The 21,534-nt window shown below is 44.4% G+C and overlaps 1 protein-coding gene across 1 annotated transcript in view; it reads right to left on the bottom strand.

The window, feature by feature from the left end:
- Positions 1–21,316, bottom strand: part of GIPC3 (GIPC PDZ domain containing family member 3) — a 1,046,927-nt gene extending 1,025,611 nt beyond the window's left edge. Inside the window, exon 1 of the mRNA XM_068233843.1 lies at positions 21,257–21,316. The gene's annotated coding sequence lies outside the window, so the exon portion shown is untranslated. The remainder of the gene's footprint in view (positions 1–21,256) is intronic.
- Between the last annotated feature and the right edge of the window lie 218 nt (positions 21,317–21,534).

Here is a 21,534-nt window from a genome sequence, read left to right as displayed (position 1 = left end):
TACAGGCTGGAGAAAGTGATCTATATAATCGGATAATGGTGCCAACAGACCCTCCATGCCGGCAATTATGGGCCGTCCTGGGGGATTGGTTTCTGATTTATGTATTTTTGGGATGTGGTAAAAATATGGTAACAGAGGGTTTTTCTGTACCATAAACCTATATTCGTCCTTGTTAATCACTTCCTTCTCTATCCCTTGATCGAGAATAGTTAGGAGGTCTTTGGTGAAATCTTTGGTGGGATCTTTTTTCAATTTTTTGTAGGTGTTAGTGTCACTCAGTAATTTGTCACCTTCACCCCTATATGCACCAAAATCCTGGATGACAATCCCCCCACCTTTGTCCGCTTGGCGGATCACTATTTCCTTATTCTTTTTCAGGGCTTCTAGTGACTCTTGCTCTTTCTTATTTAGGTTTTTTATACCTCCTTTTGATTGTTGTTTTTTACATAATGATTTAATTCCTCCAGGACCACCTGATAAAAAGTGTTTATCTGGGGCCCTATTGACTGTGTGGGGTAGAAAATGGACTTAGGCTTAAATTGTGTGTGTTTTATGGTTTCATTAATAAATGTATAGTCTATACCCAGATCTCCATCTGGATCATCCCCTAGTAATTCAACGAGGCATTGCATGGTCTCTTGTTCTGCTGTAGTGGCAGGACCTGATGACACGTTATGGATTATTCCGTCATTGTCGATCTCATAGGGGTTTTTTCTCATTGGGATGTTCTTTTTCTCCTGTATACAGAAAAATCTTTTTAATGTAAGGCTCCTTATAAACCGATGCAGATCTTTAAATAATTGAAAGGAATTGGGTTGTGCAGTGGGAGCAAAGTTTAAACCTTTCTGCAACAGAGTGTAATCTCCGTCTGTGAGCTGATGCTGTGACAAGTTGAAGATTTTTATTGTCGTTGTGGACTTATGGTTTCCACACTGTTCTGTTTTCTTCCTTTTTTGTAATTGAACTCTCTTCCCTCCTCTGGTGCCTCGTCTTCTTCCAGTTCGAGTTGTCTTTTCAAGGCAACCGGGGTGTGGAGAAGTCCTAAAAAATGAGCCGGTGTGGGTCTATCCTTTCCTGGGTCTCTACATGCTTCTTCAACCTGTCTCTCCTCATGTGGCTCAATATCCGCCCTTTGTCCTCCATTGGGGTTTACTTCCTTTCCAATTAGAGCTTGGTCCCAAGCTTTTTCTATATATGAAGTGATGGATTTACAATGACTTATGGCATCGATTCTTTGTGTGGTTCGACTTCTCTGGGTGGGTTTCGATCCATATGGGGACCGCTGATAACCTTGTAGTTTAGGATTGTATATGTCCTTATAGAATTTCTTTGGTCTTGCTCCAAGTCTATTTATGTCATCCTTTACCTCTCCCTTGTACGTGGATATTGATTCAGGTTTTGAATGTGTTCTATACTGTCGTTTCTTATCTGGCATCGTTCTATGTGGTACATTTCCATTATATTTATATTCTCTTTTTCTATTTCTTCTTCTATTTTGCTGCCAAGTATTCTTCTCTATATTAATTTTATTCGGTTCATTATTTAGCTCTCTATAAGGCCTTCGGTTGTCTGTCGGGGCTATCTCTGGCCCTGTTGTGTAGGAATCTTGGGGCCAGCTATATATTGTTCCTTGTAAATAATCTTTTTTATCTCTCTCGAATTTTCTCAATTTTTTGTCCAGTTGATCTTTCTCGAAGTTCTTTACCGAATTTCCGATTTTTGTCTCCCAGTGGGAATATTCTTGGCATTTTTTGTATGGCTCCAAGTCTTTGTAGACTTGCGGTATGACCTCTCTTACTTTCCTCAAGTTGCGTTCTCTTTGCATGATCACTATTTTCATCCATTGGGAAGTGCAAAGTTCCGCTACTATTTTCCAGAGATCTAGTAGGTCGTTTTCTAGAAAATCACATTCTTTTCTGTTGCGCAATCCTCGTGGCGCGATTTTGTGTTCTAGATATTCAGAGAGGAACGAGGAGTCAAGCCATTGTGCACATTCGAAGGTCTGTGCATCCTCTAATTCCCTAAAGAGATTAATCATCTCGTGGATCTGTTCCTTGGAATGCATAAATGAGGACATTGGTGGGACATCTTTTTTGCTATTGTTAGTATTATTCCCATTATTGATTTTTTCTGTAATATCTTTCAGTTGGGATTTGATGCTTATTTTTAATCCTATCCATTTTGATGTCTCCATTCTGGTGTCTTCAGCTTCTAGCTCCTCCAGGGCTTGTTCCAAAACCTCCAAAGCTTCAGCCATATCTATCTCTGCTTCTGCAGCCGGTTCGTTCCAAACAAAGGGAGAAAAGCTGCAAAGTGTTGATCCTAGCGCTAGCTGGAGATAAATATGGCCCTTTAAGTGGATGTGCCTCGGTGCTGCTCCTTTAACTGGGTGGTGCCAGTATGCTGATAAGGAAGATATAAGGAGAGAAACAGAGCGCTCCGATAGTGCGTTACCACTTTTAATAAAATCACACGCAAAAATGTATACACTTACAGTGTATGCGCAAAGGTTGCGCATATAGGAGGCCACCGGCGAGTCCCCTCAGCTTCCTGTGCCTGGCCAGGGCAAACAGGATCCGTGCAGATGGTGGGCAGGTAATGGAGAAGGACAACCGCCGGCTGGAATCCTCACGGCAAGCCGTCTGACGTCACTACGCGTTTCGGCGCTTTAGCCACGCCTTCTTCGGGTGACGCGACGGCTGGACGGCTGCCGTTTTTCTAGAGGAGCATTACTTGTAGACCCGCCTGATGGGGCGGGGCAAGGCGCTCTGTGTCAAGATTTAAAACTTAATAAAGTTTAATTAAAAATTCGTAAAAGATTTTTGGTAAAAACTTTAGAAAAAAAAGGGGTTTAATAAAAAAGCTCATGTAAAACAATATTTGTATAAAATTGAGACATTCAAAGTTAAATAGGATGGCGTGCTACGGAGGGAATATCCGGAATGCGGAGGGTGCTTAGCTGTGTTAGAATAGACACAGGAATTACGTAATCCGTAATGCTGGGCTGTGTATGGTCAGCCTCAGCCAATATATTAAAACCAGCAATGTTATTTGGTATTTAATTGGTTAAAAAGACACGGGGGTAGCGTAATCTGTACCGCTAGGCTGTGTGGGACTCGCCAATGGACCCCTGTCAATACATTAAAACATCCAATGGTATTTGATTTTGTGAAGAAAAAGGAAAAAAGAAAAAGGAAACAAGGGGGCGGGGGGGGTAGTGAAATAAATGCACATTATTAATGACAGATGACATCTGAGGTGGTGGGTAGGGGGTAGGACTAGTAGTGTGAGACATTGAAAGTAAGTAGTGTGTTATGAATATGAAGATGAGGCCCCATATGTTACATGTTATGGTGAGACTGAGTTTGATAGTTAAATGGCAACATGACAAGTGGGAAGGGAGGGTGATGGAAGAATGTGGGACCCCATACATGTCATGTTGTGATGAGACTGAGTATGATGGAATGAAATATTGCCAGAGGGAAGTGATTGAAAGGATGTGTGTGAACTGTTAGAACCGTGTATGTTAATAAGAACTGTGTGGAGGTGTGTGTGTATGTATGGATCAATATGTACGGATATGCGTGAGAATGAGAACTGTGTGGAGGTGTGTGTGTATGTATAGATCAAAATGTGCGGATATGCATGAGAAAGTAATGAAAGTGAAGAATGAATGGAGATGTGAAATGGACGAAGGAATATGACTTTGGAGTGGGGGACGCGAAACGGATCTATGTGAGAGGATAGTCCGGATCTATCAGGTGGTCTGATTGGATGGAAAAAAGGACCCTGAATGGGTGTGAACAGAAGGGGGGGGGGGGGGGGGGGGGGGAGGGGGGGATTTTTGGTAGGGGGTGGGTAAAAGGTGGGAAAGGGAGAAAAGGGGGGGGGGATGGTGAGAAGAGAAAACCAAAAAATTAACACCAGAACCCACTTTAAACCAACTTCTGGCAATTCGTACCTCCATGCAAAAAGCTGCCACCACCAAAATGGATAAATAACATACCACAAGGACAGTTGTGCAGGTTGAGGAGAAACTTGCACTAATGACAGTGATTATTTTAAACAAGCAGATGAACTAAAGAAGAAGTTTGAAGAAAAAGGATACAAAGCCGAAAAAATCAATACAGCCATTAAAGAAAACTTTAAATTATCAGAAACCTGTGAAGCAAAGAGAGGCCAACATAACAACATGGATCCGACTTTCATTACAACATACACTAATGAGTCAAGGAAGATAGAGGGGTATTATTCGAAAGAACTGGCCTATTATACTACAGGACTCACATTTGAAGAGTATCTTACCCACAAAACCTAAAATAATCTTTAAACGTGCGAAATCATTGAAAAATGAAATCGCTCCAAGTAATATAGGGTTAGATAAACCACAAACTTGGCTGAAGAATCCCACAGTAGGAAATTACAGATGTGGATCCAGCAGGTGTGGATGTTGTCCCTTCATGAGACATGGTCTTAAATACTTAGACCTACCAGATACCAACAGTATACCTCTAAAAAGCTTTGTAAATTGTGCCACAAAATTTGTGGTCTACATGCTAGAATGTAGCTGCAAGTTAAAGTATGTAGGCAGGACCACCCGAGAGCTGAGAAGACGCCTCGGTGAGCATAAGTGTAACATTTTAGCAAAGTCCGACAAGCACAGTATCCCAAGACATTTTAACCAATATCATCAGTCAGATCCTGGAGGCCTCAAAATCATGGGTATAGAAAGTATATCAGCAGAAATACCAACTGGTCAGAGATACAAAAGACTATGTGAAAGAGAGATGTACTGGATCTTCAGGCTAAACACTTTAGCACCACGGGGGCTCAATGAAGAACTTGAAGTCCAAAGTTTCCTAAAATAACAACTTAGCCCCTATTACCTGAGGCTTCCCATATTATTGTGTGACATTTTTTTCCCCCCTTTTTTTGTTTTTTTTTGTTGTTTGTTTTCTCTTCTCACCATCCCCCCCCCCCCTTTTCCCTTTCCCACCTTTTACCCACCCCTACAAAAATCCCCTCCCCCCCCCCCCCCCCTTCTGTCCACACCCATTCAGGGTCCTTTTTTCCATCCAATCAGACCACCTGATAGATCCGGACTATCCTCTCACATAGATCCGTTTCGCGTCCCCCACTCCAAAGTCATATTCCTTCGTCCATTTCACAACTCCATTCATTCTTCACTTTCATTACTTTCTCATGCATATCCGCACATTTTGATCTATACATACACACACACCTCCACACAGTTCTCATTCTCACGCATATCCGTACATATTGATCCATACATACACACACACCTCCACACAGTTCTTATTAACATACACGGTTCTAACAGTTCACACACATCCTTTCAATCACTTCCCTCTGGCAATATTTCATTCCATCATACTCAGTCTCATCACAACATGACATGTATGGGGTCCCACATTCTTCCATCACCCTCCCTTCCCACTTGTCATGTTGCCATTTAACTATCAAACTCAGTCTCACCATAACATGTAACATATGGGGCCTCATCTTCATATTCATAACACACTACTTACTTTCAATGTCTCACACTACTAGTCCTACCCCTACCCACACCTCAGATGTCATCTGTCATTAATAATGTGCATTTATTTCACTACCCCCCCCCCTTGTTTCCTTTTTCTTTTTTCCTTTTTCTTCACAAAATCAAATACCATTGGATGTTTTAATGTATTGACAGGGGTCCATTGGCGAGTCCCACACAGCCTAGCGGTACAGATTACGCTACCCCCGTGTCTTTTTAACCAATTAAATACCAAATAACATTGCTGGTTTTAATATATTGGCTGAGGCTGACCATACACAGCCCAGCATTACGGATTACGTAATTCCTGTGTCTATTCTAACACAGCTAAGCACCCTCCGCATTCCGGATATTCCCTCCGTAGCACGCCATCCTATTTAACTTTGAATGTCTCAATTTTATACAAATATTGTTTTACATGAGCTTTTTTATTAAACCCCTTTTTTTTCTAAAGTTTTTACCAAAAATCTTTTACGAATTTTTAATTAAACTTTATTAAGTTTTAAATCTTGACACAGAGCGCCTTGCCCCGCCCCATCAGGCGGGTCTACAAGTAATGCTCCTCTAGAAAAACGGCAGCCGTCCAGCCGTCGCGTCACCCGAAGAAGGCGTGGCTAAAGCGCCGAAACGCGTAGTGACGTCAGACGGCTTGCCGTGAGGATTCCGAGCCGGCGGTTGTCCTTCTCCGTTACCTGCCCACCATCTGCACGGATCCTGTTTGCCCTGGCCAGGCACAGGAAGCTGAGGGGACTCGCCGGTGGCCTCCTATATGCGCAACCTTTGCTCATACACTGTAAGTGTATACATTTTTGCGTGTGATTTTATTAAAAGTGGTAACGCACTATCGGAGCGCTCTGTTTCTCTCCTTATATCTTCCTTATCAGCATACTGGCACCACCCAGTTAAAGGAGCAGCACCGAGGCACATCCACTTAAAGGGCCATATTTATCTCCAGCTAGCGCTAGGATCAACACTTTGCAGCTTTTCTCCCTTTGTTTGGAACGAACCGGCTGCAGAAGCAGAGATAGATATGGCTGAAGCTTTGGAGGTTTTGGAACAAGCCCTGGAGGAGCTAGAAGCTGAAGACACCAGAATGGAGACATCAAAATGGATAGGATTAAAAATAAGCATCAAATCCCAACTGAAAGATATTACAGAAAAAATCAATAATGGGAATAATACTAACAATAGCAAAAAAGATGTCCCACCAATGTCCTCATTTATGCATTCCAAGGAACAGATCCACGAGATGATTAATCTCTTTAGGGAATTAGAGGATGCACAGACCTTCGAATGTGCACAATGGCTTGACTCCTCGTTCCTCTCTGAATATCTAGAACACAAAATCGCGCCACGAGGATTGCGCAACAGAAAAGAATGTGATTTTCTAGAAAACGACCTACTAGATCTCTGGAAAATAGTAGCGGAACTTTGCACTTCCCAATGGATGAAAATAGTGATCATGCAAAGAGAACGCAACTTGAGGAAAGTAAGAGAGGTCATACCGCAAGTCTACAAAGACTTGGAGCCATACAAAAAATGCCAAGAATATTCCCACTGGGAGACAAAAATCGGAAATTCGGTAAAGAACTTCGAGAAAGATCAACTGGACAAAAAATTGAGAAAATTCGAGAGAGATAAAAAAGATTATTTACAAGGAACAATATATAGCTGGCCCCAAGATTCCTACACAACAGGGCCAGAGATAGCCCCGACAGACAACCGAAGGCCTTATAGAGAGCTAAATAATGAACCGAATAAAATTAATATAGAGAAGAATACTTGGCAGCAAAATAGAAGAAGAAATAGAAAAAGAGAATATAAATATAATGGAAATGTACCACATAGAACGATGCCAGATAAGAAACGACAGTATAGAACACATTCAAAACCTGAATCAATATCCACGTACAAGGGAGAGGTAAAGGATGACATAAATAGACTTGGAGCAAGACCAAAGAAATTCTATAAGGACATATACAATCCTAAACTACAAGGTTATCAGCGGTCCCCATATGGATCGAAACCCACCCAGAGAAGTCGAACCACACAAAGAATCGATGCCATAAGTCATTGTAAATCCATCACTTCATATATAGAAAAAGCTTGGGACCAAGCTCTAATTGGAAAGGAAGTAAACCCCAATGGAGGACAAAGGGCGGATATTGAGCCACATGAGGAGAGACAGGTTGAAGAAGCATGTAGAGACCCAGGAAAGGATAGACCCACACCGGCTCATTTTTTAGGACTTCTCCACACCCCGGTTGCCTTGAAAAGACAACTCGAACTGGAAGAAGACGAGGCACCAGAGGAGGGAAGAGAGTTCAATTACAAAAAAGGAAGAAAACAGAACAGTGTGGAAACCATAAGTCCACAACGACAATAAAAATCTTCAACTTGTCACAGCATCAGCTCACAGACGGAGATTACACTCTGTTGCAGAAAGGTTTAAACTTTGCTCCCACTGCACAACCCAATTCCTTTCAATTATTTAAAGATCTGCATCGGTTTATAAGGAGCCTTACATTAAAAAGATTTTTCTGTATACAGGAGAAAAAGAACATCCCAATGAGAAAAAACCCCTATGAGATCGACAATGACGGAATAATCCATAACGTGTCATCAGGTCCTGCCACTACAGCAGAACAAGAGACCATGCAATGCCTCGTTGAATTACTAGGGGATGATCCAGATGGAGATCTGGGTATAGACTATACATTTATTAATGAAACCATAAAACACACACAATTTAAGCCTAAGTCCATTTTCTACCCCACACAGTCAAAAGGGCCCCAGATAAACACTTTTTATCAGGTGGTCCTGGAGGAATTTAAATCATTATGTAAAAAACAACAATCAAAAGGAGGTATAAAAAACCTAAATAAGAAAGAGCAAGAGTCACTAGAAGCCCTGAAAAAGAATAAGGAAATAGTGATCCGCCAAGCGGACAAAGGTGGGGGGATTGTCATCCAGGATTTTGGTGCATATAGGGGTGAAGGTGACAAATTACTGAGTGACACTAACACCTACAAAAAATTGAAAAAAGATCCCACCAAAGATTTCACCAAAGACCTCCTAACTATTCTCGATCAAGGGATAGAGAAGGAAGTGATTAACAAGGACGAATATAGGTTTATGGTACAGAAAAACCCTCTGTTACCATATTTTTACCACATCCCAAAAATACATAAATCAGAAACCAATCCCCCAGGACGGCCCATAATTGCCGGCATGGAGGGTCTGTTGGCACCATTATCCGATTATATAGATCACTTTCTCCAGCCTGTAGTACAAAATACAGAAGCATATACAAGAGACTCTCTACACGTTTTAGAAATTTTGAAAAAATATACATGGAAAAGGGAATATCTGTGGGCGTCTTTAGATGTCTGTTCCTTGTATACCTGCATACCACATGAAAGAGGAATTGAGGCAGTTAATTATTTTCTTATGAAAGAAGGTTCATTTAACCCCACCCAGGCCCAATTCATCTTGGATCTCTTAAGGTTCGCATTGCAGCACAATTATTTTAAGTTCATGGATGACCTTTACCTCCAAATCTGTGGGACATCTATGGGGGCGGGGTTCGCTCCGAGCTTCGCAAACCTCTATATGGCCTACTGGGAGGAAAGATATATCTGGTCGAACCATCAGTTTGGAGCGAACCTCGCCCTCTATACCCGTTACATCGACGATGTGTTAATTATTTGGGAGGGGACAGAGGAAAAATTCATTGAATTCGTCGCTTATTGTAACGATAACAACTTTGGGCTTAGGTTTACCCATGTAGTGGATAAAAAAGAGTTGATCTTTCTGGATTTAGAACTATTCGTGGGAGAAAACCAAAAAATTAACACCAGAACCCACTTTAAACCAACTTCTGGCAATTCGTACCTCCATGCAAAAAGCTGCCACCACCAAAAATGGATAAATAACATACCAAAAGGACAGTTGTGCAGGTTGAGGAGAAACTGCACTAATGACAGTGATTATTTTAAACAAGCAGATGAACTAAAGAAGAAGTTTGAAGAAAAAGGATACAAAGCCGAAAAAATCAATACAGCCATTAAAGAAAACTTTAAATTATCAGAAACCTGTGAAGCAAAGAGAGGCCAACATAACAACATGGATCCGACTTTCATTACAACATACACTAATGAGTCAAGGAAGATAGAGGGTATTATTCGAAAGAACTGGCCTATTATACTACAGGACTCACATTTGAAGAGTATCTTACCCACAAAACCTAAAATAATCTTTAAACGTGCGAAATCATTGAAAAATGAAATCGCTCCAAGTAATATAGGGTTAGATAAACCACAAACTTGGCTGAAGAATCCCACAGTAGGAAATTACAGATGTGGATCCAGCAGGTGTGGATGTTGTCCCTTCATGAGACATGGTCTTAAATACTTAGACCTACCAGATACCAACAGTATACCTCTAAAAAGCTTTGTAAATTGTGCCACAAAATTTGTGGTCTACATGCTAGAATGTAGCTGCAAGTTAAAGTATGTAGGCAGGACCACCCGAGAGCTGAGAAGACGCCTCGGTGAGCATAAGTGTAACATTTTAGCAAAGTCCGACAAGCACAGTATCCCAAGACATTTTAACCAATATCATCAGTCAGATCCTGGAGGCCTCAAAATCATGGGTATAGAAAGTATATCAGCAGAAATACCAACTGGTCAGAGATACAAAAGACTATGTGAAAGAGAGATGTACTGGATCTTCAGGCTAAACACTTTAGCACCACGGGGGCTCAATGAAGAACTTGAAGTCCAAAGTTTCCTAAAATAACAACTTAGCCCCTATTACCTGAGGCTTCCCATATTATTGTGTGACATTTTTTTCCCCCCTTTTTTTGTTTTTTTTGTTGTTTGTTTTCTCTTCTCACCATCCCCCCCCCCCCTTTTCCCTTTCCCACCTTTTACCCACCCCTACAAAAATCCCCTCCCCCCCCCGCCCCCCCTTCTGTTCACACCCATTCAGGGTCCTTTTTTCCATCCAATCAGACCACCTGATAGATCCGGACTATCCTCTCACATAGATCCGTTTCGCGTCCCCCACTCCAAAGTCATATTCCTTCGTCCATTTCACATCTCCATTCATTCTTCACTTTCATTACTTTCTCATGCATATCCGCACATTTTGATCTATACATACACACACACACCTCCACACAGTTCTCATTCTCACGCATATCCGTACATATTGATCCATACATACACACACACCTCCACACAGTTCTTATTAACATACACGGTTCTAACAGTTCACACACATCCTTTCAATCACTTCCCTCTGGCAATATTTCATTCCATCATACTCAGTCTCATCACAACATGACATGTATGGGGTCCCACATTCTTCCATCACCCTCCCTTCCCACTTGTCATGTTGCCATTTAACTATCAAACTCAGTCTCACCATAACATGTAACATATGGGGCCTCATCTTCATATTCATAACACACTACTTACTTTCAATGTCTCACACTACTAGTCCTACCCCTACCCACACCTCAGATGTCATCTGTCATTAATAATGTGCATTTATTTCACTACCCCCCCCCCCCTTGTTTCCTTTTTCTTTTTTCCTTTTTCTTCACAAAATCAAATACCATTGGATGTTTTAATGTATTGACAGGGGTCCATTGGCGAGTCCCACACAGCCTAGCGGTACAGATTACGCTACCCCCGTGTCTTTTTAACCAATTAAATACCAAATAACATTGCTGGTTTTAATATATTGGCTGAGGCTGACCATACACAGCCCAGCATTACGGATTACGTAATTCCTGTGTCTATTCTAACACAGCTAAGCACCCTCCGCATTCCGGATATTCCCTCCGTAGCACGCCATCCTATTTAACTTTGAATGTCTCAATTTTATACAAATATTGTTTTACATGAGCTTTTTTATTAAACCCCTTTTTTTTCTAAAGTTTTTACCAAAAATCTTTTACGAATTTTTAATTAAACTTTATTAAGTTTTAAATCTTGACACAGAGCGCCTTGCCCCGCCCCATCAGGCGGGTCTACAAGTAATGCTCCTCTAGAAAAACGGCAGCCGTCCAGCCGTCGCGTCACCCGAAGAAGGCGTGGCTAAAGCGCCGAAACGCGTAGTGACGTCAGACGGCTTGCCGTGAGGATTCCGAGCCGGCGGTTGTCCTTCTCCGTTACCTGCCCACCATCTGCACGGATCCTGTTTGCCCTGGCCAGGCACAGGAAGCTGAGGGGACTCGCCGGTGGCCTCCTATATGCGCAACCTTTGCGCATACACTGTAAGTGTATACATTTTTGCGTGTGATTTTATTAAAAGTGGTAACGCACTATCGGAGCGCTCTGTTTCTCTCCTTATATCTTCCTTATCAGCATACTGGCACCACCCAGTTAAAGGAGCAGCACCGAGGCACATCCACTTAAAGGGCCATATTTATCTCCAGCTAGCGCTAGGATCAACACTTTGCAATTGACGCATCATGCCTGGGGTCAAAAGAGTGCTGAGTGACAGGTCGGCGACTGACGGTGAACTGGCCTCCTCCCCAGGCCCTGCTGGGCAGCTGCTGCGAACAGGGGTGGTGGTGGTGGTGGTGAGGGTGGAGGCCTCGGATGCAGAGCTGATGGCGGGCTGCTCATCCTCCGTCATCAGTTGCACCACAGTGTCTGCATCCTTTTCCTCAATGGGACGTTTCCGACCCAGCTGGAGGAAAATCGGAGCAGGTGCTACACGCTGCTGCTGCTGCTGTGTCTCTGCAGCGTGAGTTGCAGATGCTCCTGCTGGGCGGCGCCCAAGGCGTCCACGGCCAGTGGCTATGGGAGGAATGTTAGCCACTGACGCTGCTGCTGCGGAACTGTGCATGGTGGCGCGGCCGCGCACGCGGCTTGCCACAATGCTGCTCCCTCTCCTCCTGATTCCCTTGCTGCCCTTCCCCTTGCCCAAACCGCGCTGGCTGCCACTTCCAGACATCTTCGATGTTTTAGGCGTAAACACAAAAGTTTTTGAAAAGGGCGGGTGAAAAGTGGGGTACTTTAATGGAGTGGGTTGGTGGGTGAGGTGACTGAGTGAGTGTCCCGACTCCCTAGTACAGTAAGTAAGTAGTAACAGTCAGGAAGTACAACTAGCAGTTACAATAATCAGTAGTAATCACAAGGAAATAGAGTGGGTGTACACTACAGACAGTGAGTGCACGCACGCGCAAACACGCGCAGGAGCTGGCCTATGAACAGAGAGTGAGTGAGTGTCCCTAGTACAGTAAGTAAGTAGTAACAGTCAGGAAGTACAACTAGAAGTTACAATAATCAGTAGTAATCACAAGGAAATAGAGTGTGTGTACACTACAGACAGTGAGTGCACGCACGCGCACACACGTGCAGGAGCTAGCCTATGAACAGTGACTGAGTGAGTGTCCCTACTACAGTAAGTAAGTAGTAACTGTCAGGAAGTAGAATTTACAATAATCAATCAGTAATCAGAAGGAAATAGAGTGTGTGTACAGTACACAGACAGTGAGTGCACACACACACGCAGGAGCTAGTAGCCTATGAACAGTGACAGTGAGTGTCCTAGTACAGTTACAGTATATAACTATTCAGAAGGAAATAGAGTGTGTGTACAGTACACAGACAGTGAGTGCACGCACACGCAGGAGCTAGCCTATGAACAGTGACAGTCAGTGAGTGTCCTAGTACAGTTACAGTATATAACTATTCAGAAGGAAATAGAGTGTGTGTACAGTACACAGACAGTGAGTGAGTGCACGCACACGCAGGAGCTAGCCTATGAACAGTGACAGTCAGTGAGTGTCCTAGTACAGTTACAGTATATAACTATTCAGAAGGAAATAGAGTGTGTGTACAGTACACAGACAGTGAGTGAGTGCACGCACACGCAGGAGCTAGTAGCCTATGAACAGTGACAGTCAGTGAGTGTCCTAGTACAGTTACAGTATATAACTATTCAGAAGGAAATAGAGTGTGTGTACAGTACACAGACAGTGAGTGAGTGCACGCACACGCAGGAGCTAGCCTATGAACAGTGACAGTCAGTGAGTGTCCTAGTACAGTTACAGTATATAACTATTCAGAAGGAAATAGAGTGTGTGTACAGTACACAGACAGTGAGTGCACGCACACGCAGGAGCTAGCCTATGAACAGTGACAGTCAGTGAGTGTCCTAGTACAGTTACAGTATATAACTATTCAGAAGGAAATAGAGTGTGTGTACAGTACACAGACAGTGAGTGCACACACACACGCAGGAGCTAGTAGCCTATGAACAGTGACAGTGAGTGTCCTAGTACAGTTACAGTATATAACTATTCAGAAGGAAATAGAGTGTGTGTACACAGACAGTGAGTGCAAGCACACGCAGGAGCTAGCCTATGAACAGTGACAGTCAGTGAGTGTCCTAGTACAGTTACAGTATATAACTATTCAGAAGGAAATAGAGTGTGTGTACAGTACACAGACAGTGAGTGAGTGCACGCACACGCAGGAGCTAGTAGCCTATGAACAGTGACAGTCAGTGAGTGTCCTAGTACAGTTACAGTATATAACTATTCAGAAGGAAATAGAGTGTGTGTACAGTACACAGACAGTGAGTGCACACACACACACGCAGGAGCTAGTAGCCTATGAACAGTGACAGTGAGTGTCCTAGTACAGTTACAGTATATAACTATTCAGAAGGAAATAGAGTGTGTGTACACAGACAGTGAGTGCAAGCACACGCAGGAGCTAGCCTATGAACAGTGACAGTCAGTGAGTGTCCTAGTACAGTTACAGTATATAACTATTCAGAAGGAAATAGAGTGTGTGTACAGTACACAGACAGTGAGTGCACACACACACGCAGGAGCTAGTAGCCTATGAACAGTGACAGTGAGTGTCCTAGTACAGTTACAGTATATAACTATTCAGAAGGAAATAGAGTGTGTGCACACAGACAGTGAGTGCAAGCACACGCAGGAGCTAGCCTATGAACAGTGACAGTCAGTGAGTGTCCTAGTACAGTTACAGTATATAACTATTCAGAAGGAAATAGAGTGTGTGTACAGTACACAGACAGTGAGTGCACACACACACGCAGGAGCTAGTAGCCTATGAACAGTGACAGTGAGTGTCCTAGTACAGTTACAGTATATAACTATTCAGAAGGAAATAGAGTGTGTGTACACAGACAGTGAGTGCAAGCACACGCAGGAGCTAGCCTATGAACAGTGACAGTCAGTGAGTGTCCTAGTACAGTTACAGTATATAACTACAATACAAAATACAATCACTAAGTAGTAAAGGACAGCAGAAATACTGTCTAATACTATTTAATACTGTCTAATACTGTCTAATACTAATGAGAAATAAACTAACAGAGGACAGGAGGACAGCTGCCCACACAGGCAGGCCCTGAGGCCTAAAGCTGTAAGCCTGCAGCAGCAGCTGGCCTGTCTCTATGTAACACAAAAGCTACTAACTAAAATACAATGTCTATCTAACTAACAACAATATAGGTGTGTATAGGAGGTGTATGTGAGCAAAAACGCTAGGTAAATGACCACAATAGAGCTCTTGCTAAGCCAAAGCACAAAGGAGCAACTCTCTCTCTATGCAAGTCTCAGGCAAGGACGGAGAAACGGAAGATGGCGGCCGCTATTTATAGGGTAGGGGCTGGCCAGGGTCCCCCTCTGTGATTGGCTGCCGTCAGAGGGCCTGGGAGCCCTCTGATTGGCTCTAAGGACATCAATCTGGGCTATGACGCTATTCGAGCTCGGTATTCGAGCTCGAATAGCGCCGTTTGCTCGAATAGCTCGAATAGTGAATGGGCTATTCGCGTTTACTCGAATAGCCCATTCGAATAGCTGCAGCTATTCGGAGCTCGAATACCGAGCTCGAATAGCTGAAAAAGAGCTCGAATATTCGAGCTACTCGAATATTCGAGCTCTGCTGAGCACCACTGGTGCAGTGTATATAGTATGTGTATAGTGTTGGTGCAGTGTATATAGTATGTGTATAGTGTTGGTTCACAGTGTATATAGTATGTGTGTATAGTGTTGGTGCAGTGTATATAGTATGTGTATAGTGTTGGTGCAGTGTATATAGTATGTGTATAGTGTTGGTGCACAGTGCATATAGTATGTGTATAGTGTTGGTGCACAGTGTATATAGTGTGTGTATAGTGTTGGTTCACAGTGTATATAATGTGTATAATGTTGGTGCACAGTGTGTACGTATATAGTATGTGTGTATAGTGTTGGTGCACAGTGCATATAGTATGTGTGTATAGTGTTGTTGCAGTGTATGTAGTATGTGTATAGTGTTGGTGTACAGTGTATATAGTATGTGTATAGTGTTGGTGCACAGTGTATATAGTGTGTGTATAGTGTTGGTGCACAGTGTATATAGTATGTGTGTATAGTGTTGGTGCACAGTGTATATAGTATGTGTGTATAGTGTTGGTGCACAGTGTATATAGTGTGTGTATAGTGTTGGTGCACAGTGTGTATATAGTATGTGTATAGTGTTGGTGCACAGTGTATATAGTGTGTGTATAGTGTTGGTGCAGTGTATATAGTATGTGTATAGTGTTGGTGCACAGTGTATATAGTATGTGTATAGTGTTGGTGCACAGTGTATATAGTGTGTGTATAGTGTCGGTGCACAGTGTATATAATCAGGGGCGTAGCAATAGGCCCTGCAGCGCCTGCGCCCGCGGGGGGCCCAGCCCCCCCCTGGGGCCCGCTCGGGGCCGTTTTTTGGGGGCTGGAGGGGTGGCAGCATGAGGGGAAAGCCTTGCCCACACTCAGCGGGGAGAGGGGAAGTTCCCCCCTCTCCCTCACCTCGGGGCTCTCCCCTCTGCGCTCCCCTCCAGCTAGTCAATGTGTGTGGGCAGCGGGCAGCGGCGGCGGGATACATACCTTCTTCCTTGCGTTCCATCGCCGCCTTCTCGCTCTAGCGGCTGACGTCACTTCCGGAAGCGGAAGTGACGTCAGCCGCTAGAGCGAGAAGGCGGCGATGGAACGCAAGGAAGAAGGTATGTATCCCGCTGCTGCCCGCTGCCCGCTGCCCGCACACATTGACTAGCTGGAGGGGGATTTTCAGGTGTCTGCTGCCCACATTACGATTTTCAGGTGTCTGCTGCCCACATTACGATTTTCAGGTGTCTGCTGCCCACATTACGATTTTCAGGTGTCTGCTGCCCACATTACGATTTTCTGGTGCCTGCTGCCCACATTACGATTTTCAGGTGCCTGCTGCCCACATTACGATTTTCAGGTGCCTGCTGCCCACATTACGATTTTCAGGTGCCTGCTGCACACATTACGATTTTCAGGTGCCTGCTGCCCACATTACGATTTTCAGGTGTCTGCTGCCCACATTACGATTTTCAGGTGCCTGCTGCCCACATTACGATTTTCAGGTGCCTGCTGCCCACATTACGATGTTCTGGTGTCTGCTGCCCACATTATGATTTTCAGGTGTCTGCTGCCCACATTACGATTTTCTGGTGTCTGCTGCCCACATTGTGATTTTCAGGTGCCTGCTGCCCACATTACGATTTTCAGGTGTCTGCTGCCCACATTACGATTTTCAGGTGTCTGCTGCCCACATTACGATTTTCAGGTGTCTGCTGCCCACATTACGATTTTCAGGTGCCTGCTGCCCACATTACGATTTTCAGGTGTCTGCTGCCCACATTACGATTTTCTGGTGACTGCTGCCCACATTACGATTTTCAGGTGCCTGCTGCCCACATTACGATTTTCAGGTGCCTGCTGCCCACATTACGATTTTCAGGTGTCTGCTGCCCACATTACGATTTTCAGGTGTCTGCTGCCCACATTACGATTTTCTGGTGTCTGCTGCCCACATTACGATTTTCAGGTGTCTGCTGCCCACATTGCGATTTTCTGGTGTCTGCTGCCCACATTACGATTTTCTGGTGTATGCTGCCCACATTAGGATTTTCTGGTGACTGCTGCCCACATTGCGATTTTCTGGTGACTGCTGCCCACATTAGGATTTTCTGGTGACTGATGCCCACATTGCGATTTTCTGGTGACTGCTGCCCACATGGCGATTTTCTGGTGACTGCTGCCCACATTGCGATTTTCTGGTGAACTCTGCCCACATTACGATTTTCTGTCCCACATTACGATATTCTGGTGAACGCTGCCCACATTACGATTGTCTGGTGAATGCTGTCCACGTTACAATTTTCTGGTGACTGCTGCTCATGGTACGATTTTCTGGTGAACTCTGCCCACATTATGATTTTCTGGTGAACGCTGCCCACATTACGATTGTCTGGTGAATGCTGTCCACGTTACAATTTTCTGGTGACTGGTGCCCACATTACGATTTTCTGGTGAACTCTGCCCACATTATGATTTTCTAAAGGCCCACATTACGATTTTCTGGTGAACTCTGCCCACATTACGATTTTCTGGCCCACATTACGATTGTCTGGTAAAATGCTGCCCACTTTACAATTAATTTACAGTGAAACGCTGCCCCATTACGATTATTTGGCACCTATGGGGGGGGGGGGGGCCCATCCAAATATTCGCAGGGGGGCCCAGTGATTTCTAGTTATGCCCCTGTATATAATGTGTATAATGTTGGTGCACAGTGTGTACGTATATAGTATGTGTGTATAGTGTTGGTGCACAGTGCATATAGTATGTGTGTATAGTGTTGGTGCAGTGTATATAGTATGTGTATAGTGTTGGTGCAGTGTATATAGTATGTGTATAGTGTTGGTTCACAGTGTATATAGTATGTGTGTATAGTGTTGGTGCAGTGTATATAGTATGTGTATAGTGTTGGTGCAGTGTATATAGTATGTGTATAGTGTTGGTGCACAGTTTATATAGTATGTGTGTATAGTGTTGGTGCACAGTGTATATGGTGTGTGTATAGTGTTGGTGCACAGTGTGTATATAGTATGTGTATAGTGTTGGTGCACAGTGTATATAGTGTGTGTATAGTGTTGGTGCACAGTGTGTATATAGTATGTGTATAGTGTTGGTGCACAGTGTGTATATAGTATGTGTATAGTGTTGGTGCACAGCAGGGGCGCCTCTAGCCATTTTGTCACTCCAGGCAAGAAAACTTGTGGCGTGCCCCCCCCCCCCCCATGACAATAATCTTAAAGTACCCCTGACCTAGACCTTGGTCCCGATATTTTTAATATTGATTACGTTATTGGTGCAGTGCGACTAGCACACAGCACCATCCTCCCCCTCCTGTGCCCCCTGTAGACCCCATTCTGCTCAGTCGTAATCTTTGACTGAGGCAGAACGTTGAATATGGTCAGATAGGAAGTGGCAGTTCTTTGTCCCCTCTGCCCGTTCATAATGCAGCCCCCTCCACCTACCGCTCTAGTTCCACTTATGAATCACTGCACACAGCGGGCTGCGGAGCTGGACTGTGAGCGGACTTGTGATTACTGAGGTCGGATATCCCTCCAACCTCAATCACCACAAGACCGCACACAGCGCAGCTCCCCTACGTGCTGTGTGCAGCAGATCATAACGGGAACTGAAGCAGCAGGTGGAAGGGGCTGAGTTGAGGACTGGCACAGGGAGGAAGAACTGGCACTTCCTCCCTGCCCATATGTGATGTCAGAACGGGGGCCGTAGGGAGTGCTGGAGGTGGTAGGATGACACTGTTTGCTAGTCACACAGCACCAGGGAGGTAAACATATTAAAAATACTGGCGTCAGGGGTACATTAATGCAGCAATGTTTCACCATAAAATAATCCTAATGCAGCAATGTTTCACCATAAAATAATCCTAATGCAGCAATGTATGTGAGGCAGAGCAGAGACGGACACTGCCAGGTAACCTATACTGCACAGGGAACCTGGGGACACAATTTACATTAGGGGATAGCATCGGGCAGTCAGATGCGGCGTCACAAGACCAATTCCTGATCAGTTTCAGCATGAAATTGATCGGGAATCAGACTGTGGTGTATGGGCAGCTGACAGATCTCTCTCTGATCAGATTCGTTCAGAGAGAAATCTGTCTCTTGGTTGCCCTACCTATCATGGCTAGATGTATGGGCACCCAGAGCAAAGTCCTAGATTGTTGCTCTAAGGGGCGTAGCAACAGGGGGTGCAGAGGTAGCGACCGCATCGGGGCCCCGAATCTTAAAAGCATTATTGGACATCTCCCCTGTCAGTCAAATACTTGCCTGGAAGTTCCCCCAAGTGACATAGAGCGATTCAGAACTGCACAGGCACAAGTTCCAAAACATGTGTGCCTAAAGCACTTTATTTCACTGCCCATGTGCAGTGAAAAGGGACCCTGAGCTGCAATTAAAAAAAGGAATTTGGACTTACCTTGGGCTTCCTCAAGCCCGCGAGGTCCTCTGACATCCTCTTCTTTCTTCTTCTGGTCCCGCTGGTGGCTCGGTAATCGGCGACTTTGCGTGAAGTCACATTTGTACACCCCCGCCACACGCCTCTCATGTCATCACGCCGGTCGCCATAAGCCTCCTGCGCATGTGTGCCTCTCTAAAGAAACAACCGCTCACAGCGACTGGCGAGATGACGTGACAGTCGCAGCAAAGTCGTTGATTACCAGAGCTTCCAGCCAGACCAGGAGAAGAAAGAAGGATGCTGGAGGATCTCGCTGGCTATGGGGGGCTACATGAAGCCCCAGGTAGGTCCAAATTCAGTTTTTAAGTACGGCTCAGGGTCCCTTAAAACCAGCTCTTGTGCAGTTTAGAATTGCTCAGAGGGATTTCTGGAAAAGCTCAGGAGGTAAGTGGACCGGGAGGGACTCTGAAGAGGAAAACAACTTGCATCTGGACATGTAGGAAAAGGTAATCTAGCCCACCATGTTTTCATTATGTTTTTCATGGGTCAGGTGTACTATAACGTTGTGCATTGTATAAAAGTGTAGAAAAACAGCAGTAAATAAAGTTGTCATGACAAAGAGCCCCCATAAGAAGCACAGGCATATGAAACAGTTGTAGGGCCATCTTTCTGCTTAGTCAACCACAGCCCAGGTACCAAACTCTATTTAAAGTAAATGTGAAGCGATGTGGTAAAAAAAAAAAAAAAGTCAGATACCTACCTATGGACAGGGAAGGTTCTGGATACTATAGACCCTTCCCTGTCCTCTCTTGCACCCCTCGTTCCCGCGCTGTCTCCCCCCTTGTGCGTACTCAACCAACTGGTCGAATACACGACTGGGAGGCTTGGGAAGCACTTGGGTCCTCAAGTATTCGTGCATGAGTATACTGCACATGGACACTCAAACAGTACAGAGCTGCACGTCCTCAGAAGCACTTGGCGGAGGGGACACTGTGCTTCTGAAGCCATCCTCTGCGGCACATTTAAACGGGAGTGATGGCGCTGAAAAGAGGGGAACAAGAGAAGTCAGGGAAAGCTCTATAGGATCCAGAGAGCCTTCCCTGTCACTCAGTATCAGTCTTTCAGATTTTACCTCACTTCACATTTACTGTAATGTACACCAAACAGTCCTTTCTCCACAGTGTTCTTTGTCTGTCTGCAATTCAAAGGCAGTGACAAGAAAAAAAAACAAAAAAAGACAAGTAGCGAGCTAAACTGGAAAAAGTATAGTCACTGATGAGCTTACTCAAAGTGCTGCCTCTTTCTATTGTGTGATGTTTCATTATCACACTACATGTCTGCTGCCTGTCAGCGTGTGACTCCTGTGAGCTGACCTTATTGATAACGATCCTCTCTGGGTCTCCTCTGCCCCCTCTCAGCTGCAGCTGCTCTGACTGTCACTGAGGAAGAAGATATACACTACACGACATCCTACAGAAGCATGGAGCTTCCCTATTCTGTAGTGCGGGCTTCGTTTCTAAATTGTGTCCCTCCCTCCTCCACTCCTCATTGGATAGCCTCAAGCAGCAACTCCAGCATTGGCTAGTGGAAAGCTGGAGCTGCTGCTGCTATTGGCTAGATCTTTCCTCCATATTAATGACACTTTTGTGTG

Source organism: Hyperolius riggenbachi, chromosome 1 (genome assembly GCF_040937935.1).
Source record: "Hyperolius riggenbachi isolate aHypRig1 chromosome 1, aHypRig1.pri, whole genome shotgun sequence".
In the NCBI taxonomy this organism is placed as follows: domain Eukaryota; kingdom Metazoa; phylum Chordata; class Amphibia; order Anura; family Hyperoliidae; genus Hyperolius; species Hyperolius riggenbachi.
This window is presented reverse-complemented; position numbering and strand designations above follow the sequence as displayed.